The 20,859-nt window shown below is 42.1% G+C and overlaps 1 non-coding gene across 1 annotated transcript; it reads left to right on the plus strand.

Moving 5' to 3' along the window:
- The first annotated feature begins 1,992 nt into the window (after positions 1 to 1,992).
- Positions 1,993 to 2,065, plus strand: TRNAV-AAC (transfer RNA valine (anticodon AAC)). The gene has a single exon. It is a non-coding gene; the product is annotated as a tRNA-Val (tRNA).
- Positions 2,066 to 20,859: the final 18,794 nt, after the last annotated feature.

Genomic DNA, 20,859 nt, shown 5'->3' on the forward strand with positions numbered 1-20,859 from the left:
AGGATAAACTTGAGATGAAAAATGAAGCAGAGGAGATAGGTTGAAGGAGGGGAAAAGGAGTGGAGAAAGAGTGATGAAATTAGGCGGGCGTGGCGGAGAGCTGAAAGTTAAAGAAAGGGAGAGGGAGGAAAAGCGACAAGGTGGAGAAGACAAAAATAGACAATGGGTGAGGGAAAGATGAAAAAGAAAGTGCGAAAGAGAGGTAAAGGAACAAAAAAATTACAAATAGCGATAGAGATTTTTGAGAATTAAAGAAATAACAAGAAGGAAAACTCATACAATGCAACATCCGTGTCCACCATCTGGTCTACTGGTCGTAAAATAGAATCTGTTTTTGCTGTTTCTAAGCTAAACCTTTCCACACAGTTTGGTGCTAAAAAAAAAAAGAAAAAGAAAAAAAAAAGAAAGACCTTGCCATGTGACCCAGATTTTCGACTTATTGTTCTAAAACTCAGCCTCTTCGGTGATATTCAACTCATTCACCAGGCTTAATCCAAATCAGATTTGAACTGTTATAGTTATTTTGTGCACACACAGACAAACGAGTCGTACTTTGATCTTGCTTGGTAACTATAATTTTGACTGCCTGTTCTCGAAATCTGATACCTTTGTTCTTCCTGACCTTTAGCCCTTCCATCAAAATTGGTTCAAATCAGATAAAAATTGAGTTGACCTTGCACTGTGACCTGGGCATCTGACATTTCCCCATGACTTTGACCTTGGACTGATTGCTTTCAGATTCGGTTCCTATTATTTTCATATTAACCCCAACTCTTCCACAAAGTTGGTCTAAATAGGATAAAAATGTTTAAGTTGACCTTATCCTGTGACTTTGATTTTTCACCAATTGTTCTCTCTCTCTCTCTCTCTCTCTCTCTCTCTCTCTCTCTCTCTCTCTCTCTCTCTCTCTCTCACGACCTTATCCTGTGACCTTGATTTTTCACTAATTGCTCTCTCTCTCTCTCTCTCTCTCTCTCTCTCTCTCTCTCTCTCTCTCTCTCTCTCTCTCTCTAGTGTTTCTTCTTGGCTAACTGTCGACCCTTCCACCAAGTTTGACTAAAATCGGAAAAAAACAGCTATTTTGATAACGGAGAGAGAGAGAGAGAGAGAGAGAGAGAGACGCCGATCAGCACATCCCCAACGTAATTTTACATGTTTATCTTTGCTACTTTCAGGTGAGAATATTTCGTATAAGGAAGGTTTTAGTGGCAATATGGTTAATGAGAGCTATGTTTAACTTCTCTGTTTAAATTCTCTCATAATTTAATCATATTGTCCGGATACAAAATATGTCGTCCTAGTGAAGGGCGGAAATCAAGAAGGAAGAGAGGGAGCGCAGAGTAAAGGGATGCAAACATGATAAAAATGTTAATTCCTTCGTTGCTGTGGACACATCGATATTAAAACGACATAAAAACATACAAGAGAAAATTGAAGTGCAATAGGCGTAATAAATCGCTACGTTACTGGAGCTACGAAACCTACAATACGACCAAGAGTACAGTCCCATGTCGTCGTTTTTTATTCTTGCCATATCGAGACGATTTCATTACTTTGTTCAGGGTAAACCTTTCGAGCTTAGTGGCTAGATACAGCCATTACTCACTCCTTATCTACTTGGAAAAACGGAATAAAAACGTCTGGTGTAGCAAGGGTAAAGTGAAAATACGTCCTAGGGCTGAAAAGGTAAGGTACTTTGTTCAGACCAGACGATTTTACTCAGCCGATTTAAGGTGTAACATCCAAGGACTGGAAAACGTCTTGGTTAACCGCTTAGCTGGCATGGACTCGCTCAGGCATTTTATTCCGGCTACATCTAGGCGATATTGTTCAGAGGAAGAGAAATCCTAGTGGTCAAGAGTTAACCTTTCCTGTGATCGTCTTCTTTTTTATTATAAATAATACTAAACAGTTAGTTGAAATGAAGACAACCATGTGTAGTGAAGGAGTTAACGAGGAATGTATCTGTTCAGTCCATGCTTTCGTAACTACGTGCTCATGGTGTAGTGGCTATCACATCTGTCTAACACACAGAAGGTCCCAGGTTCGAGCCCTGGTGAGCACAGTAGTTTTTACAGTAGGTGAGGACGACCATCATCTACTCATTCAGTGCAGAGCTACCTTCAGGTGGACTTATACTGACTAGCAGGTTTCTTGTAGCTCAGGAAATCAATTACAGCGCTGGATGACAAACATGCAGTACTATTAAACAGACGCCTGGTGGTTTAGCTGAATAATGGGTTAAGGCGCTGAAACCATACGTGGCCCCTAAACGTTTATATCCGAAGAATGGTTACTGTTTTTTGCTCACACAATGCCTCTCAGGGATGAGTGTTTAGTCAGCCTTGATTTAAATGTCTGGACTGAATTGGCAAGACTTGGGGCCGTATGCTGCTAATGGGACAATACAGAATAGGGTGGCAGATAATTCGATAAATAGACAGACCAAGAAGGAACACACGGGAGTGCAATCGCCATGCCTACCAACTGGTTTAAGGGCTGCATAACTGACTGTGCCCTGCGACCTTAATGTTCGTCAGGCTACTATCAGAAGCAAACTGTTTCATTCTTGCCTAACCCTTAACTCCTTCACCAAATATAAACTTTGATTTTTCCTTGTGACCTTGATCGTTGAGCTATTTTTATACAAACTGAAGCTCTTTATCTTTGGTTTAGCCAGCACCATCTTACAAGGTTTAGTCTAAATCAGATTAACCTGCTTAAGTGACCTTGCCATATGAACTTTCCTTTTGACCAATTGTTCTCAAAATTGCTGGTCAACCTCCTGGGTGATCCTCTATTCATCCACCAAGTTTGATTCAAATCAAATCAAAGTTGTTTCACTTATTTTGTTCACACACAGAAACATGAATCTACCTTCAACCTTGCTTTGTGGCCTTGACCTTGCCTGCCTCTTAACTCTTCCACCAAGCTTGGTTTTAATTAGATCAAAACTGTTTGATTTAACTTTGCACTGTGACCTTCGTTTGACATTATCGTATGACCTTGAGCTTTGACTGATTGTTCTCACAGTCGAATATTTTTATCATTTCCTTATCCACAACTTTACCAGGAAATTTGATCTAAATCATATAAAAAGTTTAAGCTGACCTTTCCTAGTGACTTTGATCTTTGACCTAGTGTCCATAAAAGCAATAGGTTTCCTCATGCTCTGTCCTTCAAACCTTTCACCAGATTTGGTTAAAATCGAATAAAAACTTTCATATGTTAACACACAGAAACAGACACACACAAGCATATACACGCCACTCAGAACATAAGACCTGCTCTCTCTCCGCTAGCGCGGGTGTAATATGAAAACCTGGAAGTGACAATAATAATAAAAAAAAAAAATCCGTCGTCTGAATCAGCGAATCACTGAAGTCCTTGGAATCCCTTCTTATTTACTAATACATTTCGGTCATACTGGCGTACTTGATTACGTTACACAGTAAAGCTCGCTATATTTTATCCTCTTCAAGTCGATGATGTGTTTTATATTTAATTTTTAATATATCCAAAGAGTTCCATTAGGATTAGGAGAAGGCCACAGTACTGGGGTTAATGAAGACCATAATTATATAACCTCACAGGGTCAAGCACTATTGCCTAAGCTGAATAAAGGAGTCTAGGGGTATCAAGAATTATACAGTAAGAAGGAGCATTCAGCTGGTCTAAGGGCCGAATATTTGACTTTGCTCCGTAACCACGACCTCCGAGAAATTGCCGTAAGAATCTAATTACTTCATTCTTGCCGGACCCTCAACACTTCCACCAGCGTTGGCTCAAATCAGATCAAAAGTGTTGGAGTTGACTTTTCCCAGTGGCCTTAACCTTTGATCTTTCACTGTGGCCTTGCCCTTTTACTGATTGATCTAAAAATTGAAACTCAGTGTCTTTGTTTTAACCTTAACCCTTCCACGAAGTTTGGTCAGTAAAAAAGAGAAAAAGAAAAAAAAAGAAACTGCTTTAAGATGACCTAGCCATGTGGCCTTGATCTTTGACTTACTGTTCTCAAAAACATTAGGTCATCGTCCTAAGTGACACTTAACTCATCCACCAAGCTTGACCCAAAACACATAAAGTCTGTTTAATTTATTTGGTCCACAAACAGACACACGGATCGAAATATGATCTAACTCTGTGGCCTTTACCTTTGACCAATTGTTCTCAAAGCTGAAGTCCTTCGTTGTGGCCTGACTCCTAACCTACCACCAAGTTTGGTAAAAAGAAAAAAAAAAGATTAAAACTGTCTGAGCTGACTTTCGTCTGCTACCTTGCCTTTGACTTCTTTCCTGTGACCCTAACTTTTGACTGATTTAAAAGCAAAACCGTTTATCTGTGCCTTATAATCAACGTTTCCACAAAGTTTGACCCAGCTAGATAAAAAACACTTAAGCTGACCTTATTGTGTTACCTTGACCTTTGATCTAGTAAAGAAAAAAAGTGTTTCTTGGCTGAGCCGCAACCCTTCCACCCAGTTTGGTTAAAATTGGGTCAGCTATGAGTTATTTCATTAAACACACAGTCGAGTAGATCTTTGACCTTGCCCTCCAACCTTAACCTTTCAGTGATATTTAACTGAGTCACTTCATTCTTGTAATACCCTCAACCTTTCCTCTAAGTCTGGTCTAAACTGGACAACAACTTGCTAAGTTGAATTTGCTAGGTCATTGTTTGACCTAGCCCTGTGGCCTTGAATTTTGACCGATTGTTCTTAAAGACTGTAAATGTTCTTAAGAGTGACCCTCAACCCTCTCACCAAGTTTGGGTAAAATCGAATAAACACTTTGAGTTTTTATGTTCACACACACACACACACACACACACACACACACACACACACACACACACACACACACTCCAACCCAGTCAACTGACCCCAGAGCTTCCGCGCGCGGGTGTATAAAAAAATCCTTACAGCCCTATTTCCTACCTACGAGATAGGTGATGCAGGATCCAGAGACGAAGAGAGAGAGAGAGAGAGAGAGAGAGAGAGAGAGAGAGGGAGATCAAACAGCATGAGCAGAGAAGAGGGCCAAATAATCTTTCATACATCCTTCGGACCTTCGGGGTCCTGACTCCACCTCTCAGGGAAAAGTCAATAATGTATACACTGAGTGACAAGTCAAATGACTTCCTGTAATCCTGGAAATCATTCACCACGGTGGACGGTAATCATACAACCAAACAGAGGTTGGGTAGTTCAGTAGGTTAAGGCTCCCCAACCAGACATGGCCCATAAGGATTTATATCTGAAGGATGTTTTGGGTTTATTGCTCACATATGAACACCTATAAGTAAGGCGGTCACCCTTACTTTAAGTATCAGGACTGAGGAACCTAGTCTTGTGCCCCTACACTGTACATAAAAAGGAAAGATTGGATATCTAGAATAATATTAATGAAAAAGAGTACTCAGAGAACAGAATACCAGTGTCCACCAATTGATATGAGGATGAACATTTTACTTTACCCTGTGACCATGACCTTCGACCTGTTGCTCTTAAAATCATATCAATTCCTTCCCTCCAGACCCTTAACCCTTCCATGGAGTTTGGTCCACATCAGATCAAAACTGTTTGAGTTGTTCTTGCTCTGTGACCATGACCTCATTCATGCCAAACCCTTAACCTTTCGATGAAATTGGTCCAGATCGGATCAAAACTGTTTGGCTTTACCTTACTCTGCGACCTTGACATTTAACATTTCCCTTTGGCTTTGACCTTTGACTGTTTCTTTTCAAAATCGAATCCCTTTATCTTTGCCTTGCCCTGAACCCATTTGCAAAGTTTGTTCAAAATTGAATATAAATAAGTTGATTTTGCCATTTGACCTCAACTACTGAGCTCTCTATTTCAAAAGCAATAGGTCATGGCTCTATTCCGTAAATGTTATGAGACAGTTTTGTGTGGATCATTTGGTTAGTAGGGTGGAATAGAGAATTTTGATAGCTTGAATATTGAGGGAGTGGATGTGCTGTTTACATTTTTTCGCCACACTCACAGAAGCTGCTAAATATAGTGCTTGTCTCTAACTGTATGGCTCACTTACTCACTGAGTACAGTATTTCTTTTGAAGAATGGGTCCTGCCCTTATGGAAGGAGTGTTGAGGAATGAGATTTTGCAAAGTGGTAGACGTCCTCCCAGACTAGGTTCCAGGCAGGATGGGACCCCCAAGGGCGGCCCCTCATAGGGGCAGCGGCCCCTGAGCGTCCAACCCAAAACCACTAAGTATAGTCACGTTTTACCTAGGAACACAAGTTTTGCACAATGGTAGAGTTTCACTCATGCCGGGTAATATGCATAGAGGGACCATTGAGGGCCACATCCCGTAGTGGGAGCAGCCTCCAGTGGTCTCGACATACATTATGCGTGGCCAAAGTTTTTAACCAAAGAGCATAAAATTTTTTAAATGACAGATGTTCACCCCGGCCACGTCATGGGAAGGGTTAGACCACCTAGGGGGACAGACATTGGGGATCCCAGCAAAGTCATTATGCACGTCTATAGTGCTTAACCTGATAACACGAAATTTTGCATATTGATAGGCGTTTACCCTGACCACGTTTTAGTCACGGTGGGATCCCCCTACGACCACCTACCACGGGTGGAGGAGGTGGCCCCTAAGAAGAATGATGCCATAGTCTTAAGAACATACGAACATAAGAAGAGAGGCTAACTGCAGTAGCCCGGTTGGCCCATGCTAGGCAGCTCCCAGAAGAGTAACCGAACTACTAGAATGAGACAAGGATAGCAAAGAAGAAGGCTCTCCCCAGCCCTCCAAACCCTCCAGCCGAGACCGGCAGGAAAAAGTCAGAAAGAACACCACCCAGTATAGAAAAACTGGTGTGGACATTTTATAGGAAAGTGTGAAAGGAGAAAAGAGACTATCACAGTGTAACCTGAAAAGGAAAAGGAATGAATTAGTACTGGTTATAAGATTTATTTTTTCAATACCCACCCCTTATTTGTCATATGCATATCAAGTCTATGTTTGAAACTCTCAATGGAAGAGGCAACAACTACATTACTAGGTAGCTATTCCATTCGTCTACCGCTCTATTGCCAAACCAATTTCTACCTATTTCCTTACTAAAAACGGAATTTTTCTAGGTTGAAACAATGACTTCTAGTTCTATTCTGTATGTCCACTTTAAGTACCTTGCTAATATCTCCTTTATTTATTCCCTTCATCCACTTAAACACCTCAATTAAGTCTCCCTTTACTCTACGCCTCTCTACTGAGTACAAATTTAGTCTTTGGCTTCATATGACAGGTTCCACACATCATGCCTCATTTTTGCCATGCTTCTCTGTACTTTTTCTAACGAGTTTATATCCATTCTATAATAAGGACACTAAAATTACACTGCGTAGTCTGAATGAGGCCTTACTAATGCTAGATAAAGTTGCAATTTTACTTTTGATGACCTATTGCTCACACTTCACGAAATAAATCCTAGGACCCTATTTGCTTTATTTTTCGCATTAATACACTGTTGCCTTGGTTTGAGGTCTATACTAACCATAACTCCTAGATTTCTCTCGCATTCTGATTTACTAGTTCCTTTGTTATCTAAGCTATGTTTAGTATCTCCAATGGTCTTTCCTACGTTAAGTACTTTCATTTTTCAACGTTAATTTCCATTTGCCAAGTTTTAGACCATTTGAACAATATATCGAGGTCCTTTTGTAAGTTATGGCAATCGTCAGTCGAGTTAATGATATGCCCTATTTTTGAGTCATCGGCATATTTGCTAATACTGCTAGTGATTCCTAAGTCTAGATCATTTATATATATAATAAATAATAAGGGACCGAGTACTGAACCCTGTGGTACACCGCTAGTTACTAATCCCCAGTCCGACATAGTTCCATTTATTAATACTCTCTGCTTTCGTCCCTTCAGCCAGGATTCTCTCCATTTTAAGACATCACCGTCTATACCGTGTGCTCGAACCTTTCCAACTAACTTTTCATGTGGGACCCTATCAAAAACTAACCTTTCATGTGGGACCCTATAAACCTAAGAATATGAAATCTTGCAAATTGGTAGATATTTGATTGGGCAACGTTTTAGGTAGGGCGAAATCCGTAAAGGTCACCCCGATGGGGAAGCGGCCCCTGGGGATCCTGGCCAAAGACATTATGCACGGTAATGGTACTGAATTTATGAATATGAAGCTTTGCGTACTGGTGAATGATTATCACAACATCGTTTTAAGCTGAGTGGGACCCCTCCCCATGTCCATCTCCAACGAGGGGGCTGCCCCCAGAAGAGGATTGCCCCTGAGGGGACAATGCCATAGTTTTTGCTCAGGCACACGAAATTTTGCACAGTAGTAGACCTTCACTCGGACCAGAGTTTGTAGACGACGGGATCTCGGGGTTTGCCCCTCCTCCTCCCCCATAAATAATTATTTCTTTCCCCTTACAATATCGCAGAGGTGAGTGCGGCTATCAAAGGTTTCCTTATTTTCTCGGGTACTCTGTTAATGGTTCTCTTATGTGAACTTTCCTGTTCCTGCATTTGAATCCAACCCTTCCTATGCAAGTGGGAGAAGGGACTGAGCTGTTGATGATTCTTTGCCTTAATGTTGTTCCCGAACCCTATGTACGACTAAACTGAGATGCTGTTCCCCTCCATTGGCAAGACTAGCTGACAGGCACAAAGGTAGACACTGACAGAAGGCAAGTGAGAAATAGGAAGGGAGTGATAGGCAAAGGCAGAGAGGGGAAGAAAAAGGGAGAACCTTGTATAAAGAGAAAAAAGGAGAGGGAAGAAATAGACAGGGAGCAGGGGTAGCGGATGAGAGAAGAGAGGATAGAAGGGGACAGGGAGAGACGAAGACAGGGAGAGGAATACACATGGGAAAAGAGAGAGAGAGAGAGAGAGAGAGAGAGAGAGAGAGGAGCTGACAGGGAAAGGGAGGCACATGGAGAGGAAGAGGGACAGGGAATGACAGGGAAGGACACAAAGAGGGAAAGTGACACAGAAGAAGGGGCACAGATGGAGAGCAGAATAGGCAGGGAGATAAAGAAACAAGGAGAAGGGGAAAACAGAAAAATAGAGAGGGAGAGGAAGTGCAAGAAACGGCACGGGAGATGAAAAGATGGAGAAAGAGAGACGGACAGAGATAAGGAGATGATGAGAAATGGACAGGACAAAGAAGAGGATGAGAGGGAACAAGAGGCGGAGAGGGAGAGGCCAGCGAAGAGGAAGATAACAAGATGAAGAGGAAGAGAGAAACATGTTAAGGGAAGGGAAGACATGGAAGGACGAAAGGGGAACTGACAAGGAGAGGGAGAGGGACAGAAAGTCAGAGGAGTGGGATAGAAACGCGGTTAAGGAAAGGGACAGAGAGGGAGAATGCAAGGGCGAGGGAGAGGCACAGAGAGAGTGTGGTACTTTCAGCACAGCAAGCGACTCCACGAATCATATAGGCTCACGACAAACGTAAATAATACAGTGGTAGCTCCACAAACATGTTCATTTCGACAGTATTCTTAACCTATTACCGTTATCTGTAATGGGACGATCACGGTATCAAGGCAGCGCATTCTTTCTAAACCTCTTCCATCCTCCTCCTCTACCCTGGAAAATGAGTGCGTCTTATCCTACTCCTCGGGTACACTGTGGAGTGGAAAAATTCTCTCTCAGAGGGAGGGGCGAGGGAGAGGGACAAGGAGTGGGAGAAGCAGTAGCGAGGAGAGGGAAATGAAGGAACGGGAAAATGGAAGAACTAGGAGGGGAAGAGACAGGACAAATAGAAACAGAAAGAGGAATAGGGAGGAAAAAACGGAAATCCTGCAGCGAAAGAGAACTGGGGAGAAAAAGATAGGCTGCGATAAACCCTGCAAAAGAGAAACAAGTGAAGGGAAGAGGAAAATAAGAGAGGAAGTGGTGAATAGGAAAAGCAGAAAAGGAGGAAAAGGAAGAGGAAAATGTAGAACGAAGATAAAGAGGGAGAGGACCACTGTGGAAGAGAAGAAGGGGAGGAAGAAATGGGATAAGGAGGGAAAGAGAAGAGGAGAAGGGAACTGTGAAAGGGAAGAAGAGAAAGATGTATGAGGAATAGGGGAGAAGGTCAGTGAGGAAAGAAAGAAAATTAGGAGAAAAACAGAAGATAAAAGGGGAGGAGATGACTGAAGAAAGGCAGAAGAAGAAGAAGAAGAAGATAATGATGATGATGAAGAAGAAGAAGAAGAAGATAATGATGATGATGAAGAAGAAGAAGAAGAAGAAGAGGAAGAAGAAGAAGAAGAAGAAGAGGAAGAAGAAGAAGAAGAAGAAGAAGAAGAAGAAGAGGATGACAATGGGGGAAGTGATGGTTGAGGAACAGAAGAGACAAAACAAGAGAATGAAGAAAATTATAAAATGAACTAAGAAGAAAAGGATGATCAGAATTGAGGAGTTCGCTGAGGAGAAGAATGTATGAAATGAGATACGAAGATGAGAGAGAGAGAGAGAGAGAGAGAGAGAGAGAGAGAGAGAGAGAGAGAGAGAGGCTGACAATGAACTGTTGCATAATTAGGAAGTTTCCAATTCAATTAAGACACGGGTGAGGGGGTTTAGGGGGTGGAGGAAGGAGGAGAGAATGGAGAGAAAGAAGGAAGAAGAAGAAGGAGGAATGGAAAAGAGGGCGAGAAGGAGGAAGGCGAGAAAGAAGAGAGAAGTGAGAGAGGAAGAAGGAGGGAGAGGAGGGAGGGAAACGAGGGAAAAGAAGGAAGGGGAGGAGGGAAAAGGAAATGAAAGGCGAAAGGAGTAGAGAGAGGAATGAATATATGAGGACGAAGGAGGGAAAATGGAAGAAGAATGAGAGACAAAGAAAAAAGAAGAGGTAAAGATGGGAGAAGGAGAGTAGGATGAGAAAGGGGAAAGAGAAGGCAGAGGAAAGTGAGAAATGAGGAAATGGGACGGAGGGAAAGTCAGAAGAGGAAGGAGAGAGGAGGGAAAAGAGGAAGGGGTGAGAAAGAACAGGAAGGAGGGGAGGTAGTAGTAGAAAGGAGGGAGGAAAGAAAGAAAAAGAGGGGAAAGTAGGAGGATGAAGAAGGGAGAGAGGAAAGGGAAGGAAGACACGCCATGAAGGAGGGAAAGTAGGAAGAGAAAAAAATGGGAAATCAGCAGAGGAAAGTAGGAAATCAGAAGAGGAAATTTAAAAAAAAATAATGAAAATCGGAGGCAAAGACTGAGGGGAATGGTGAAAAGAGAATGGAGGAAGAAAAGAGAAGGGAGGAAAAGTGTGAAGAGGAAAATGGGAGAAAAGTAGGAGTGCAAGCAAGAAGAAAACTTGAATAAAAGCGTAGAAGTGGAGTGAAGTAAAGAGAGAGAGTTGCGAGAGGCAGGAGAGAAGATAGGAAGTAGGAAGGGGGGTGAGTAAAAAGAAAAAAAAGAATAGAAAAAGTGGAAGAAGGAGGAGAGAAAGGAGGAGTAAGAAGGAGGACGGAATGAAAAAGAAAAAGTGAAGAATAGCCAAGGGGACTCAGAAGAAGAAACGAGAGAGAGAGAGAGAGAGAGAGAGAGAGAGAGAGAGATGATGGGAAAAGGACGAATATATATTAAAAACGGAAAAAGAGGAAAAGAGAGAGAAGATAAGAGAAAAAGTGATGGACAGAGAACGCATGGATAGGAAAACAGATATTTAAAGGAATGGGGATGACAATTGGATGGGATGTAACACTAAAAGAATAATAAAAGGAAGAAAAGGGAAAGAAGTAGAAGAGAAAATACACAAAAGAAAGGAATAAAAGAGTGGAAAATAGTGCAAGAGAAAACAATATAAAAACTCGAATGGCACTCAGTAGGGCTCATACCTCCGCCAAGACCCAACATGCCGGAATTTTCTATGGATCCGCGCCGAACTGTACACATTCGTAGATACCAGCTTCCTAAATATGCCTTTTTTTTTTTTTTCATCAAGATCCATGCAATATTCACTGAAAATTTTAAGAAAATGTTGAAAAACGCTCTATCTCGCTATGTTAAAGAAAGTGAAAAAAAAATTCCTGGATCGGCACCTTTATCCGGATCCGCACTCAAATTTGATGGTCTATTCTGGGCCAAGACCCATTCTTCTACCAAGTTTCTTGGAAATCCGTCCAGTAGTTTTTGTGTAATCTTGCTCACAAATCAACCAACCAACAAACAAACAAACGGAAAGGGATGAAAACATAACCTCCTTGGCGGAAGTAATGACGAGATAACAAAGGGAAGAAGGGTAGCCTAATTTATTATAAGAGAGAAGAAAGGTGATAAAAACAAGCAATGGATAGAAGGAAGTAATGAGAGACTTAAGAGAAGGGCAAGGGGAAAAACGGTATCAAAATGAGGGGATGAAGTACCAAAATGAAGAGTACCGCAATATTAGATTAAAAACGTAATGAAGAAAGGAAAAACCAAGCATCGTACGAAAGAAAACAATTGCAGAAGGAACAGAAATAGAAGAATAATAGAAGAGGAGAGAGTCAAAAAAAGGAAATGAAGAGCAATATTACGTGGAGGAAGACGAAGGATGATAAAAATAAGTAGACAATATTTGGGAACTACACACCATTCATTTGAACACGTCACCTGTGTCTGTGCATTGAGGGGTAATTCATAATGTGCTGAGATGTGGACAGTAATGTAGCTTCACTTTTTAGCAGAACTGTGAATCTCTTACATAATATTCTTAAAAAGCTTGTTGAGGTCTGTAGATAGCATTACTAGGTTTGGAAACTCATCGCTCACTGCTTCATTATTTACCGTATTGAAGTGAACGGGTACTGATGGTGACAACAACACACAAACTGATTTACATACACAAAAACAGGGTTGTGAGACAGTGGAACAATGAACGCAGAGAGGTGGGAGACACTTCAAGGGGGAACTGAAGAGGCTGTGTGTGTGTGTGTGTGTGTGTGTGTGTGTGTGTGTGTGTGTGTGTGTGTGTGTGTGTGTGTGTGTGAGAGAGAGAGAGAGAGAGAGAGAGAGAGAGAGATTGTGTGTGTGTGTGAGTGATCCACGTAGTTACCATGGTTACCAGTTTAAGCCTTGCCTGTGCTGGCTATTTTTCAGCGGACTGATTTTTTCTTTTCTCTAATCCCATATTTTTTCACTCGCTCACAGTGTGCCTCTGTTAATCAAAATTATAGTATTAGTAATTTTCACAATGACGCCTAACTCTCTCTCTCTCTCTCTCTCTCTCTCTCTCTCTCTCTCTCTCTCTCTCTCATTTTATTCTATCTCTCACTCAGCGACCAACAGACGATTTTATTTACCGTGGGAATGACGCGCTGTAAAAATTGAGGCTAGATGCTTCCTTCAACCTTTTTCTTTCATAATTCTCTCCAAAGTCTAAGGAAATCGTCTTTAACCAGCAGGAATAAACAGACAATGAGCTAAAAGGACTGTTCCCACCAGCATGGCCTCTGATTCTGGCGGGGTGTGGAGAGCTTTATGGAGAGTACAAAGAGACTGGGGCCAGGAAGCGGATGTAGGAAGAGAAGGGAGTTGAGTGAAGGGTGAAGGGTAACTGTGTACTGTGTGTGCCTGAGAGAGAAACAATGTAATAGTGAGGAATGAAGTGTGTGTGTGTGTGTGTGTGTGTGTGTGTGTGTGTGTGTGTGTGTGTGTGTGTGTGTGTGTGTGTGTGTGTGTGCGTGTGCGCGCGCGCGCTTTATTCATCACACTTCTGTCGAAAAATATACTTATTGTTAACATACAAAATAATCAGGCAAAATCACTAAAAAAAAAAAAAAAAATAGAAAAGAAATCTTTGATAACCGCATCCACCCTGCAATACTGGAGGAGGAAAGAAAATATTATTTTCGGGGGAGGGGACGTTGTGAAGTCCGGGGGTCCCACCCTGTATAAACTCTTGTTCAGGTGATTGTCTACCACTGCGCAAAATATCATATGCCCACGTAAATACTATGACGCTGTCTCCTCTAGGGAACTCGCAAAATTTTGTGTTCCTAGGTTAAAAACTATGGCCGTACATAATGGCTTTGCTGTGACCCTTCGCCTCCTCTCACGTAAGGACCGACCCTCAGTGGTTCCTCGCTTCCGAAAACGCTGCCGAGGTGAACATCTATTAATATGCATAAAGTTATGTTCTTTGGTTTAAAACTTGTAACCGGGCATGAAGACCACCGGCTAGCCGCTTCTCTGCGGCTGACAGCCCTCGGGGGTTCCACCGTGCTTCTAACTTGGTCCGAGTGATGCTCTAGCATTGTGCAAAACTTCGTGTCAGTAGGTAAAAAAAAATAAATAAAATATAAAAGGCCGTGCCTAATAATTTTGGGTGGGACACCCATGGGCTGCAATCCCTGTGTGTGTGTGGGGGGGGGGGATGAGGTGGCCCTGCTTAAAATTTTTCCCCGGAAGCGGTTTACCATTGCGCAAAATTTGGTTTTCCTACCGTTCCGTCCATAGGGCCTCGGCCTCATTTTTTAAGAAAGCACAAAAACATGAGTGAATGGAGGAGTGACACAGGAAGAATCATTATATTTGGCGGCCCCTTTGGGTGCGACAGTAATAAAGTGGATGCATATTTTAAAATATCAGTGTCCCATGTATTGAACCTTAAATATTCTCAGGCAACACAGTTCAGAGTGTGCTGCTGACCAGGAGCGCTCCTACATGCGGTGGCGCTGTGCACCCTGGGTGGAGCAGCTGCGGTGTCCACTCAGGAGCCACACCTCATATTTCCCTGCACCTCAGTACGGGAATGACCATGTTCCGATCCTTGTGAGGCGGTATCTGCCACAAAGGGGGTACTGAATCCCTACGCAAAAATGTAGTGTACCGTACCTGTAAGATGGCCCCACAGAAGCAGCTGCTTACCGATGGTCGACGGATCTGTTCGGCCAAACAAAGTGAGGTGAAATATCAACAACAGCAACAGTCCAAAATGTTTCAGTTCGTGGCAAGGAATCAGGTGAACATGAAAGACTGGATGGTCTCATGTTAAATAAAGCGACATCATGAATGATAAAGGATTACCTCTGTGGAAAAGAAAAATGTACAGTTGGTGTGTTTACCCTGCTAAAGAATCAGAAACCTAGAGTCAAACTGGAACGTAAGCGTATGAGTGCTCAGAGGGGAATGTAAATGGTTATGATATTTAACGCTAGATTAGATGAGAAGACAGCTTCCTGGATAAAGGAGCAAACGAAGGTAAAGAATATGGCCACCACAGAAAAAAATGTATGCAGGCAGTTTACGTCTTTCGTGGATGAGATAACAGCTGGACAACTCGGATGACTGAGTAGCAACCAAGGGATGGAAAGAACAGACAGAGAATAAGATGGCAAGATGAATTTGGAATATTTGCTGAGACTAAATACAACAGGCTAGCGGCCAATTGTTAGACAGAGAAAAATGGAAAATGCCTTCGTTCTCAGGCTATCGATGATGTTAGTGACGAAGGTGATGTTCCTGGGTCTGCATCATATAAAGGGAGTCCATCATTTAAATTTTTTGGTATGAGGGCGTGTTCACTCTTTCCTCTATCTTTCTCGCTGCGTAATAACACTGCCAGGGATGAGTATATTGAATTCTTCTCTTTGATGCACTTTTTGGTGAAATTTAACATATTCATATTGCCACAGCGCTTTCGTATTCAGTATTCCCTGCAAATTCCCCAACACGTCAAAGGTGTTTATGCAGTTTCCGGACATTTCAACTCGTGCCATCTTTGCATCCTATTCTCACCCAGGTGCTACCTATTCACTCCATCTTCTTAGCTTCTACCTATGGGCATAAACTTGAGAGTTCGTTCCCTAAGGCCAAGTAATCTCCTCACGTGTTACTCACCTTTACATGTCACCACTTCAGCACTAATAACGACATCCGCACTCAAGGCCGGTGTAATAATGGTATTAGCTGAAATATTTTCATGAAATGTCGATGGATCATGTGGCAGATCTATAACGACGTGTTATAGCGAAATTAAAGTAATATAATTGTTCCCTGTCCCAGCCTGAGATGGAAGTCCCGTCCTTTCTCCCAACGACATTTCTAACCACCTAACCACCACCTCCCCAGAGTCCCCATCCCATTCCCATCGCCTGAGGTAAAAAATTGGGACTTTTCCGGATATTCCGGGTGTCACCTAATTTTCCATGAAGGGTTAAAGCTAGAGCTACCAAACATGGTGGAATTACAGGTTAATCAAAATTAACCTACTAATTAAGAAAAAGATTGTTGATTTGTTGGCTCTGGTGCCAACTAGTAGTCTACAGAAGCAAACATACTGTGTTCACCTTCCACTTGATGTTTTCTTTGTCTGTCCTTGGATCCTGTAGACGAGGTGTGTTAAGTATGTTAGTGCTAAAGCCAGGCAACAAAGACAAACTAAACTAAACTAAACTAAACTAAACTAAACCAAAAATTAAATAGAAAATAAAAATCGGTGGTCTTTCTCATTCTACTTTTGCCATCTGCAGACGATTTCATTCTTCTGGGGATTTTTCGAACAGGGGGATTAGATACAACCTTCAGCAACCCCTTCAGTACGAGAGGTTGTTCCTAAGCTGCATAAATACACTTGAAGTTAGCGAGAGTAAATATGAATAAGATAACATCCCATTAGCTCCTTAACTATGATTACACATTTTCTATATTATTTCTTGTTCCTACCAGACGATTTTGAAATTAAGATGGGACCTCAAGCAGTGAATGGGTCAGTGAAGGTGGTGTTTAACATTCTTAGTTTGAAAAGTCTCTCCTGAACTGAGTAAAAATGTCTGGAGAGGGTAAAAGTAAAAAAATGTCATTGGAATGGAGAGTTAAGAGGGTTAACAGAAAATTCCATCACCATCACCAACATAACTATCACCACCACCACCACCACCATCATCATTATCACCACCACCACCGCCATCATGCAGACTCTAACTGCTTCCCTTTTCACCAGCAGTCATCACTTCAGCACGTCCACCATCGCCTTACTGTCGCTAATATCTGCCTCCATTACCATCATAATACCCACCATCACATTCCGGCAGTTGAAGGCACAGTCGCCAGAGAACTGCCTATCATTAACATTCCTATTATATACACTCACTCAAGCACCACCAAAACACCTCACTGAAATATTAAGAGTTAGTGGGTACTTATACTGAAAGACATTAAAATTTCAGTACAAAAACTAACGCAAATTTACTCTCTCAGCCTCCTGTGACTCCCTCTCAGCTTAATAAAGTCATCTGGAATTAACTTGAACAAAATACGAGAGTTGTCCCAGCCGGAGGAGTATTAATGGTACCAGTGTTAGCAGTCCCTTACCTCCTCTCTCCCTCGCTCTCTTTGCTGAGTAAAATAGTCTGGTGTCAATCTGAATAGTGAACTAGAATTGTCCCAGCCATGAGAGAGCTTATGACAATCATACAGTGAAGGATAGGCGTGTTGCATAGCAGCAGTGCCAGAGTGAGATTGAAGTCCTTCGTTGTGCTGTCTATCTAAGTTGGATAATTACCTGATCTGATGATTACTGAACTTCTTGAAACACTGAGTCCTCAGCGCGACTAGTATGGAGGGTTGATGCATATGTCCTAATTTCTTAGGAATAATATATGTAAATTCATTGTTATTTGTTTGCTCTCCGACTGTTACCAGGCGCTATAGTGAAGCTGGTACTGTTTTCGATGTGTGTGTGTGTGTGTGTGTGTGTGTGTGTGTGTGTGTGTGTTAGCACGATAATTTCGCAACCGCTCAAGCTATCAGCTCTAATTTTACAGTTGTGTAGTAGAGGAAAAAAAAATATCGATCACGAATTCGAAATTGGTGAAAGTAGGTCAAGGTCTGTGTGTCTGTTACCACGATAACTTTGCAACCGCTCAAGATATCATCACAAAATTGTACAGACGTGTAGCAGAGATGAAAATTTCCTTCCAGTATTGTTTTTAGTTTGTCTGTGTGTCTGTGTGCCTGTTAACACAATAACTTCACAACCGCTCAAGATATCATCACACAATTTTACAGGTGTGTAGTAGGGATGAAAATCTACGAGTTCGAAATTGGTGAAAGTAAGTCAAGATCAAGAACATATTCCGAGCAGCGCTAGATATGTATCGGTTTTCGCGGCTGGTGGGATTCCCCTCTTGGGGGAGGGGGAGCTCTAGTTTGGTTTTGCTCCCATTTCTAGTGTATTTTTCTGTCTTTTCATATGTGTCATTTAAATCTGCTACAAATAAATGAAACCAAGTTATAGAAGTTGGTGGTAAGAAACAGTTTATGAAACACTTTCCATCATTATCAAAGAGCTGGCTGCACTGCCAGATGGACATACCAAATCTTGCAACTTCCACTTTTCTCTGTTTATTTTTTGTACCCTTGGTAATAAATTTGGAGAAAAAATAGAAGGAAAAGAAAACATATAATACAACTATAACAATGGCAGTAATACTAAGTTGGTCTGGAAATTAATTTGGTATTTAGCCTATATTCCTTACGGAACCATATATAGACAAAAAGGAAGGGAGGTGGAAGTCGTAGATCCTCCTCTCCTGATGTCTCGTAATGAAACTCTCCGGACCAAGCTGTGTACTCACAAAACTAGGCTGGGTACAACTGGAGCGGACAAGTGTACATAGCATACACGACCTGAAGGGCGAGTGTAATGGGGAGGACTTTGTGTGTCAGTGTGGAATTGTGTAGACTTAGTTACACACAATGAGCGTCAGCTGAAGGCCATGATTCGGTCTGTGAAGCGTGCAAGTGTTTGTGCCACTGTACACCAGGATGCTTGGAGATGGTTAGGAAAGAAACTTTAAAAGACTGATCCTGTGCTTCAGGAACAGCGCCATTGTGATCGTGACTGTGGTTCCCAGAGATTTTTCGGTCGCAGCCCCGAGTTTTATGCAAAGGGTTCAGAAATAGCCCCAGCTCTTGAATGCAGGCAAGAGCGTAGGGTAAAGGGCGGCCATTTAATCTATGGTTTCTTCATAACCTAGGCACAAAGGAAAGCAAACAGCAACAGGCCCAACGGTCCTTTCGAGGTTGCTTATTACAGAGAAGACTATCACTATGATATCTAATTCTACAAGTTTAAGGTAAGGATAGTAAAGTAAGAAGCATCTTGATGAACTATAGCAGTTCGATAAAATGCACGAAATCTTGTTTAAGGAAGCAGATTTCCATTTACATGATAAGGTCAGTGAGTTGTACCTCGACGGACTGTTGTAAGGTAATACAATGAATTCCGATAAATAAGGGAGAGAGGCCTTTGGGTGCTTGATGAGCCCCATTCAGCTAACACAGCCTTGTTGCATTCGAGGGTCATTTCCTCTGAAGACGTGCTGCAGCAGCTGGCTTATCTTTACTGGTTTCAGACACCTTTGTTACTCATCAAGACAGTGTCATTGTTGGCTAATTGAAAGGAAACGAAGGAAATATTTGATTATTCGTAGGCAAATCTGTATGTGGATGGGATTGCATGTAATATGATTGTTGTCCAGAAGCAAACATGCCACAGTATAGAGTTGTCTGGTTTGGGGTAGTATCATAGAACCCATTCCACATGGAAGAACTAACCTGCATAATTGGTGGTACGAGTAAGCTTAGGTATAACCTTACGTCCTCTTTTACTGACACAAAAGTTTAAAATTTTGCCGCTTGGTTGCCATTATCACACTCAGTACTACATCAATACCGTTCTCAAATATTCTGGTCATTGTGTGTAAGAGTGGGAAATGCTGTGAGTGATTGGTTTCCCGTGAGAGTGGGGCTGCGACAGGGATGTGTGATGTCGCCTTGGTTGTTTAATATTTACATGGATGGTGTTGTAAGGGAGGTGAATGCAAGAGTTTTAGGTGGTCTGAGTCTGGTAAATGTTGATGGAGAGTGGAATCTGAAGCAGCTGCTGTTTGCAGATGATACTGCACTGGTGACTGATTCAGAGGAGAGATTGAGACAGTTGGTAGAGGAGTTTGGAAGGGTGTGTGAAAGGAGGAAATTGAAAGTAAATGAGAATAAGAGTAAAGTGATGAAGTGTACGAGGTTGATAGATGGTAGGGGGATGAATATAGTTTTGAATGGTGAGTTGCTTGAGGAGGTAGATTGTTTTAAATATCTAGGGTCACATGTTGCTGTGGATGGAAGAATAGATGCAGAAGTGAAGTTTAGAATAAATGAAGTAGGAAAGGTGCTGGGAGGAATGAAAAAAGTGTTTAAATGTCGTTCGCTTAGAATGGATGTAAAGAGAAGACTGTATGAGGGTGTTGTGGTACCGACTGCGTTATATGGGGCTGAAACATGGAATATGGGTGTAGCAGAGAGGAAAAGTTTGAATGTAATGGAGATGAGATGTCTGAGGAGTATGTGTGGAGTGACGCGTATGGATCGAGTGCGAAATGATGAAGTGCGAAGGAGAACTGGAGTTGTTCGGGAGATGGCTGGTAGAGTTGAGCAGAGGGTGTTGCAATGGTTTGGGCATATGGAGAGAATGGATAATGAGCGATTGGTGAAAAAGATAACTAGATCTGATGTGAGAGGTGTAAGACTGAGAGGAAGACCACGAATAGGATGGATGGACAGTGTGAAGAGAGCGCTGGATGCAAGAGGGATGTCTGTTGAGCAAGGAAGAGTGGCTGTGCGTGACAGAAATAAATGGAGAGAAATTGTGAATGAATAAGTGATGACGCAGCCCTGAGGGGATATTCTCCCGCATTTGGTCTGATCAGCTAGTCAGGTCAGGTGCGGGTAAGGGGATGGGTCTGTTATGATGTGGCAGGGGTAAACCAGTTCTGCTGTCGGGCCCTGCTGTGGATGTCACTGCTTGCATTGCGCAGTTGACCCTTGTGCGGTGTGATGCGGTGAGGAACTGTCCGTTCTCCCCTTTGGGGCTAAGATGCGAATGAATGTGAATGGATG

The sequence above is a fragment of the Coenobita brevimanus genome, chromosome 23 (assembly GCF_032717465.1).
Source record: "Coenobita brevimanus isolate Jiangsu-jjx chromosome 23, ASM3271746v2, whole genome shotgun sequence".
Taxonomy (NCBI): Eukaryota; Metazoa; Arthropoda; class Malacostraca; order Decapoda; family Coenobitidae; genus Coenobita; species Coenobita brevimanus.